The sequence below is a fragment of the Nerophis ophidion genome, linkage group LG01 (assembly GCF_033978795.1).
Source record: "Nerophis ophidion isolate RoL-2023_Sa linkage group LG01, RoL_Noph_v1.0, whole genome shotgun sequence".
Classification (NCBI taxonomy): Eukaryota; Metazoa; Chordata; class Actinopteri; order Syngnathiformes; family Syngnathidae; genus Nerophis; species Nerophis ophidion.
In genome coordinates this window covers 9,058,051-9,066,723 of record NC_084611.1, presented here as the reverse complement: position 1 = coordinate 9,066,723, position 8,673 = coordinate 9,058,051, and positions in this window count along the sequence as shown.

Sequence of the window (8,673 nt, the reverse complement as noted above, 5' to 3'; positions counted from 1 at the left end):
AAATGTCTCAAAGGACTGCACAAATCATTACGACTACAACATCCTCGGAAGAACCCACAAAAGGGCAAGGAAAACTCACACTCAGTGGGCAGAGAGAATTCACATCCAGTGGGACGCCAGTGACAATGCTGACTATGAGAAACCTTGGAGAGGACCTCAGATGTGGGCGACCCCCCCTCTCTAGGGGACCGAAAGCAATGGATGTCGAGCGGGTCTAACATGATACTGTGAAAGTTCAATCCATAGTGGCTCCAACACAGCCGCGAGAGTTCAGTTCAAGCGGATCCAAGACAGCAGCGAGAGGCCCGTCCACAGGAAACCATCTCAAGCGGAACAGCAGCGTAGAGATGTCCCCAACCGATACAGGCGAGCGGTCCATCCTGGGTCTCGACTCTGGACAGCCAGTACTTCATCCATGGTCATCGGACCGGACCCCCTCCACAAGGGAGGGGGGGACATAGGAGAAAGAAAAGAAGCGGCAGATCAACTGGTCTAAAGAGGAGGTCTATTTAAAGGCTAGAGTATACAGATGAGTTTTAAGGTGAGACTTAAATGCATTAAGTAAGCATTGCCAGAACACACACACACACACACACACACACACACACACACACACACACACACACACACACGATCCAGAAAGATGCAGCCATGACACCGAGACACGCTCGGAAACAAAGTGTCTAAAATGTTGTTAGCAAGTTAGCAAACAACCCAATAAGAGTTATAATGCAATGTTTTTGATAATGGCTATCAATGAAGTAAAGTCCTTAATCATTATTTGTTTGCTGTGGGGCAATATTTATATCATATTTTTTATATTAGACTAGACACAACTTTATTGATCCCCTGGACAATAAACTTCAGGAGCTCTACTAGTTTGTCATTTCACTGGTATTAAATACAAATATCAATTTGGTCTCATATTTGTGTTTTACAATCGGATCATTGCGGTAATTGAATGCCACAGTAACATTTTCTTCAGTGCACCATATCGTAAAACTTGAGCCAGTCACGCCTCTGCTCTTTGGAACCAAGTCGTGCATCTTATTTTTTTACGAGTGATGACCAAAGACGACCTTTTTACCTTTTCTGGAACGCAGCCCTTTGCGGCCTCATCAGCTTTCCAATCAAGGTCATGGCATTCCAGGCGACATTCCAGCAGCGTTCTAAAGCAGATCGGATCACACTGTGAGATTCACGTGGAATGTTTACGTCTTTCTTTTAGTCTCTCTGTGTGTGTGTGTCTTTTTGTCTGTGTGTGTGTGTGTGTTTGTGTACTTGCAGGGCCCACCCTGAAGCTGTTGTCGTCGAAAAGTACCGAGACAAAATCCATGAGATGTACAGCGAGGAAAAAAAATAAAACCCCATTGAAGACCTCCACCAATTTCGAGTTAAGAAGAAATGGACAACTTTGCAGCCACAAACAAAAAGCTGATCTCCGTTTTGGTTGTTGTTCCAGATAAGTATTTAAGATAGCCTTAAAAACATTTATTATGCACTTTTTTATTTTATTTTTCTAAATGAAGCCACCCGATCACAGCCAATCACTCCACCGTGCCGCGGCACGCTAGTGTACCGTGAGATACAGTCTGGTGTGCCGTGGGAGATTATCTAATTTCACCTGTTTGGGTTAAAAAAAATTTTTGCAAACCAGTAATTATAATCCGCAAATAATGTGTCGATGTTGAGTGTCTGTACTGTCTGGAGATCGGCTTACTCTCTGCAGGGAACTAATTGCTTTGTAGATGTCGGAAACAGCGGGAGGCAGTGTGCAGGTAAAAAGGTATCTAATGCTTAAAGGGGAACATTATCACCAGACCTATGTAAGCGTCAATATATACCTTGATGGTGCCGAAAAAAGACCATCTATTTTTTTAACCGATTTCCGAACTCTAAATGGGTGAATTTTGGCGAATTAAACGCCTTTCTGTTTATCGCGCTGAAGACGATGACGTCAGAATGTGACGTCGCCGAGGTAACACACCCACCATTTTCATTTTCAACACATTACAAACACCGGGTCTCAGCTCTGTTATTTTCCGTTTTTTTGACTATTTTTTGGAACCTTGGAGACATCATGCATCGTTGGTGTGTTGTCGGAGGGTGTAACAACACTAACAGGGAGGGATTCAAGTTGCACCACTGGCCCGAAGATGCCAAAGTGTCTGCCGCCAGACCCCCATTGAATGTGCCAGAGTGTCTCCACATTTGACCGGCGATGCTAAAGCAGACATGGCACAGAGATGTATGGATAACCTGCAGATGCATTTGCAACGATAGTCAACGAAATCACAAAGGTGAGTTTTGTTGATGTTGACTGCCAGCTAATCGATGCTAACATGCTACGCTAATCGATGCTAAAATGCTATTTACCGGCGGTGCTAAAGCAGACATGGAACAGAGATGTACGGATAACCTGTAGATGCATTTGCAACTATATTATGTTTCCTTCCACCCACTTTTAATGCGAAAAAAACACTTACGAATCGACGGATTTAAGTTGCTCCAGTGTCAAAAGATGCGAAAGTCCTGATCGTTTGGTCCGCACATTTTACCGGCGATACTAACGCAGCTATTCGGCCATGCTATGGCTATGAATAGCGACAATTCGCTCAATAGATTCAGTTTCTTCTTCAATATTTTCATACTCCAACCATCTGTTTCAATACATGCGTAATCTGTTGAATCGCTTAAGTCGCTGAAATCCGAGTTTGAATCCGAGCTAATGTCACTACATCTTGCTGTGGTATTCCCATTGTTTGTTTAAATTGGAAGCACTGTGTGACGTCACAGGGAAATGGCCAGTGTCTTCGCAGAGAGACGAAAATAAGACACTTTAAAGCTTTATTTAGGGATATTCCGAGACTGGTAAAATTTTGAAAAAAACTTCAAAAAATACAACAAGCCACTGGGAACTGATTTTTATGGTTTTTAACCCTTTTGAAATTGTGACAATGTTCCTCTTTAAACCAAAAATAAACAAAATGTGAGTGCCCCTAAGAAAAGGCATTGGAGCTTAGTGAAGGCTATGCAGAACAAAACTAAAACTGAACTGGCTACAAAGTCAACAAAAACAGAATGCTGGACGACAGCAAAGACCTACTGTGGAGCAAAGATGGCGTCCACAATGTACATCCGAACATGACATGACAATCAACAATGTCCCCACAAAGAAGGATAAAAATAACTGAAATATTCTGGATTGCTAAAACAAAGTAGATGCGGGAAATATCACTCAAAGGAAGACATGAAACTGCTACAGGAAAATACCAAAAAAGAGAAAAAGACACCAAAATAAAAGCGCAAGACAAGAACAACACACAGGAAAACAGCAAAAAACTCAAAATAAGTCACGGCGTGATGTGAAAGGTGGTGACAGTACACCTACTTTGAGACAAGAGCTATAGTGATACATGCTTGGTTATGGTTTAAAGTCATCTCCAACAATTGCGACAACGACTTTTTACTGTCAACTGAGTTTTGTTTTTTATTGATGTCTGCTGGTGATGTGCCTCCGCATTTTTTCAACGCAAAAAATGTGCCTTATGTGTTACATAATATTCCAAGATGAGTTCCCCAGGGTTCGGTCCTTGGCCCTGCACTCTTCAGCATCTACATGCTGCCGCTAGGTGACATCATACGCAAATACGGTATCAGCTTTCACTGTTATGCTGATGACACCCAACTCTACATGCCCCTAAAGCTGACCAACACGCCGGACTGTAGTCAGCTGGAGGCGTGTCTTAATGAAATTAAACAATGGATGTCCGCTAACTTTTTGCAACTCAACGCCAAAAAAACGGAAATGCTGATTATCGGTCCTGCTATACGCCGACCTCTATTTAATAATACAACTCTAACATTTGACAACCAAACAATTAAACAAGGCGACACGGTAAAGAATCTGGGTATTATCTTCGACCCAACTCTCTCCTTTGAGGCACACATTAAAAGCGTTACTAAAACGGCCTTCTTTCATCTCCGTAATATCGCTAAAATTCGCTCCATTCTGTCCACTAAAGACGCTGAGATCATTATCCATGCGTTTGTTACGTCTCGCCTCGACTACTGTAACGTATTATTTTCGGGTCTCCCCATGTCTAGCATTAAAAGATTACAGTTGGTACAAAATGCGGCTGCTAGACTTTTGACAAGAACAAGAAAGTTTGATCACATTACACCTGTACTGGCTCACCTGCACTGGCTTCCTGTGCACTTAAGATGTGACTTTAAGGTTTTACTACTTACGTATAAAATACTACACGGTCTAGCTCCATCTTATCTTGCCGATTGTATTGTACCGTATGTCCCGGCAAGAAATCTGCGTTCAAAGGACTCCGGCTTATTAGTGATTCCCAAAGCCCAAAAAAAGTCTGCGGGCTATAGAGCGTTTTCCGTTCGGGCTCCAGTACTCTGGAATGCCCTCCCGGTAACAGTTCGCGATGCCACCTCAGTAGAAGCATTTAAGTCTCACCTTAAAACTCATTTGTATACTCTAGCCTTTAAATAGACTCCCTTTTTAGACCAGTTGATCTGCCGTTTCTTTTCTTTTTCTTCTATGTCCCACTCTCCCGTGTGGAGGGGGTCCGGTCCGATCCGATGGCCATGTACTGCTCGCCTGTGTATCGGCTGGGGACATCTCTGCGCTGCTGGTCCGCCTACGCTTGGGATGGTTTCCTGCTGGCTCCGCTGTGAACGGGACTCTCGCTGCTGTGTTGGATCCTCTTTGGACTGGACTCTCGCGACTGTGTTGTATCCATTGTGGATTGAACTTTCACAGTATCATGTTAGACCCGCTCGACATCCATTGCTTTCCTCCTCTCTAAGGTTCTCATAGTCATCATTGTCACCGACGTCCCACTGGGTGTGAGTTTTCCTTGCCCTTATGTGGGCCTACCGAGGATGTCGTGGTGGTTTGTGCAGCCCTTTGAGACACTAGTGATTTAGGGCTATATAAGTAAACATTGATTGATTGATTGATTGACATAAGTTGCAGTTAACATCAATGTCTTCCTCGTATCAAACCATCACAGTCTTTACAGGGTCATAACCATGAATGATTTTAAAAGATATCTTTTTGACTTTGTTGGTAAGTAAGTACCTGTTAGGAAATGACCACGTTTTGACCCAGTTTATGTCATTCACAACATTATTCCAGATTACATAGGAGACAGACACACAATCCTTTTGGAATAACCTGCGGATTTTTCTGATCAAAACAAAGTTTCCCCACAGGAGTGTCAAGTGGATCATTCACAATTTTACAGCAGAAAGAGGAGACACGCTGGCTCCCGCTGTTTCCGACATCTACAAAGCAATTAGCTACCAGCTGCCACCTACTGATATGGAAGAGTATTACACGGTTACGCTGCCGAGCTCCAGACAGCACCGAAACTCAACAACAACACATCAATTACAGACCATAATTACTGGTTTGCAAAAAATATTTTTAACCCAAATAAATGACATTAGATAATCTCCCACGGCACACCAGACTGTATCGGTGGTTGAAAAGACTGTTCACCACTTGTTTTGGACTTGTGGAAGCACTCGTTCAATATGGCAGGGCATCTTAGACAATATTCATGACAAATTTGTTTTAAAGATGTGCTATTTAGATTTACACTGTATGAAAAAAAATGAAAAGGAATTTTACCTTTGCAACCTCATTTTACCCTTTCTGTTCCTCCTCTGTATTGACTGGACCATGAACCAAACAACCAAAAACAGCAAAACCCGCATACGGTGGAGCCTTACCGAACAACTGTGGGACCTAGACTTTGCAGACGATCTAGCTCTCCTGGCTCACACTCACCAACAGATCCAGGACAAATCACAAATACTACAAATAGCTTCTGCATTTCTAGGGCTTAAGATCAATTCACAAAAAACAAAGGTCATGCGTATCACTAACCAGAACAATACACCAACAACAATGCACTATAATCAATTAAAGGAGGTAGTCAGTTTTACATACTTGGGGAGCATAATCAGTGTAGATGCAAAGATGTTAAATCCAGAATCGGGAAAGCAAGAACAAAATTCAACATACTAAACAAAATATGGAGAGCCAAAAACATTTCTCTCAAATCCAAACTGAATATATTTAACTCAAACGTCAAATCCATCCTGCAGTACGGATCAGAAACATGGACAACCACCAATAGCATTCTCACTAAACTACAGACATTTGTAAACCGTCGCCTCCGTCGAGTCCTAGGAGTCTACTGGCCAGACACCATCACCAATGCCAACTTGTGGGAACTCACCAAACAAGAACCAGTGGAACTGCAAATCAGGAGAAGGAAGAGGAGCTGGATAGGCCACAGACTCGGAAAAGCCAATAAATCAATCACCAAACAGGCATTGACATGGAACCCACAAGGAAAAAGAAACAGAGGGAGACCAAGAACAACCTGGAGAAGAAGCACGGAACAGGAGATGAGGGCTAAGGGGCTGTCATGGCAACAACTCGACCGAAGGGTACAAGACTGGAATGGATTGAAGGCTTTCGTCGGCGGCCTATGTTCCTCAGGGAATACTAAGGCCTAAGTAAGTAAGTAACTGTGATAGAAAAAATACTTATACTCGTTTGAATAGATGATGTTCTTTGAACTGGGTACCAAAAGTTGTTTATTGGGCTCAGGAATGTGACACTTAGCAAGAGATCTCTTATCTGATCAAGCTTTGTCTCCTGTGTCTTTGATGTGACATGTGGACTTTAGTTGACCTGGGCATGTGTGTTTTCTCTCCCTGGTACCCCCCCCCCCGTGCTAAACTGTTGCCCTTTCCTGAGTGACCCTCCTCCCCTTCTGGGCAAACGACACCCTCTCCTTCTTCACAGGACTTGGGGTATTCATTCCACTGGTGTACTGTATGTAAATGAGCATGGAGGGTGGGACTTCTGAGAATGTATAATTGTCATGACATATTCTAAAAGGGTTAGAACAAGCTGGAACGAACGGATGTGTCGTTCTGGTTTGGTCTCGCTTTGCAAAGCTTGTTAGTATTTGTTTGTTACTTTAATAAATCATTTTAAAGCTATTTGTCACTGAAGGATCGTCTTTAAGAAATGTCCATGACATAACCTCATTATACTATTGGTTATGTTTTATATTCATAAATGTAATTTTCTCAATACCTGACCTGTTTTTTGTGCCTTTAAAAAAAGAATTAGAACTCTATGTTAAAACATTCTCGATTGCTAACAACCAAAAAGCTGTGAAAACGATGATGCTATGTTCCAAATTTGGATTATTTGCTGAAATTGTGTGAGCCTTTGGCTTTGGACTTTGTTTTTTATACATATATATATATATATATATATTAGGGCTGGGCAGGTTTGTCTCTCCGCGATATAGAAAATTATATTGTGATATTTGAGTATATGTTCTCACAGTTGCTTTTAGCTGCGGGCATTAAAGGCCTACTGAAATGAGATTTTCTAATTCAAACGGGGATAGCAGGTCCATTCTATGTGTCATACTTGATCATTTCGTGATATTGCCATATTTTTGCTGAAAGGATTTAGTAGAGAACATCGAGGATAAAGTTCGCAACTTTTGTTCGCTAATAATTCAAGGCGAAGGCAAAATAAGGAGATACCGTATTTCCTTGAATTGCCACGGGGCATATAGTATGCGCCTGCCTGGAATTGCTGCCGGGTCAAACTCGCTTCGCGAAATAATTAGCGCATGCTTAGTATTACCGCCTGTTCAAACTCGTTACGTCACTAGTGACACGTCCCCTGTCATCATTTTCAAAATGGAGGAGGCTGATTTCAATAGCGATAATTTGAAATCGCATAAAGGGAAGAAAATTAAGAGCTATTCAGTACGATTTAAAGTCCAAGCTTACATCACACTCAAATTTTTACTGCAGGACTTTGGTAAGTGCCGGAGTGAGAAGAGTTTTTAAAATAATAAGTACATGCTTACTTTTACCGCATGTCTTTGGTAAGCGCGGGAGTGAGAAGAGGTTTTAAATTATTAAGCGCCCCGTCGGCAATTCAAGGAAATACGGTATATTTTATATATATAATATATACATATATATATATTGCATTCTATTTTAGTTACTTTATTGAGTTGACAACACCCTGGCGCTGTTTTGTACTGTTTTTGTTCTTATTTTGATTATTTCTCAACTGTTTGTAAATGTTACAATTTATTAAAAAGAATACAAAAATTTTAAAAAATAAATAAAAAACCTTTAACTGCTGACTGATTAATTATTTAAATCAAGAATAACATGTATTTATATAGGTTACATTATACCGATGTATGATTCTTATAATGTGAATGTAGCGACTAATTTCGAGCTAACGTTAGCTGGAGATGCTAAAAGGTAATACTGCTTCACATTTTCTCGTCCTGTGAAATAACTATCAAAATTATTTATGGTTGTGTGTATATTTTATTAATTCTTCATTGCTTACCATTCGTGGGTCTTGGTACCGATTTGTGAGTTCAAAAAATGTTTAAAATAAAAAAGGAAAAAGGAGCCGAACATTACCGGATGTAAGCATAAAGAAGCACTACAGCCCACAGTGACGCCAAGAGGACAGAAAAAGGTACTGCACGTCAATGGAAACGGTACTTTTTGCATCCATTAAGTTTTTTATTATCTTGGCAAACGCAGGATTTGTTATTCAGATATTTAATTATATTT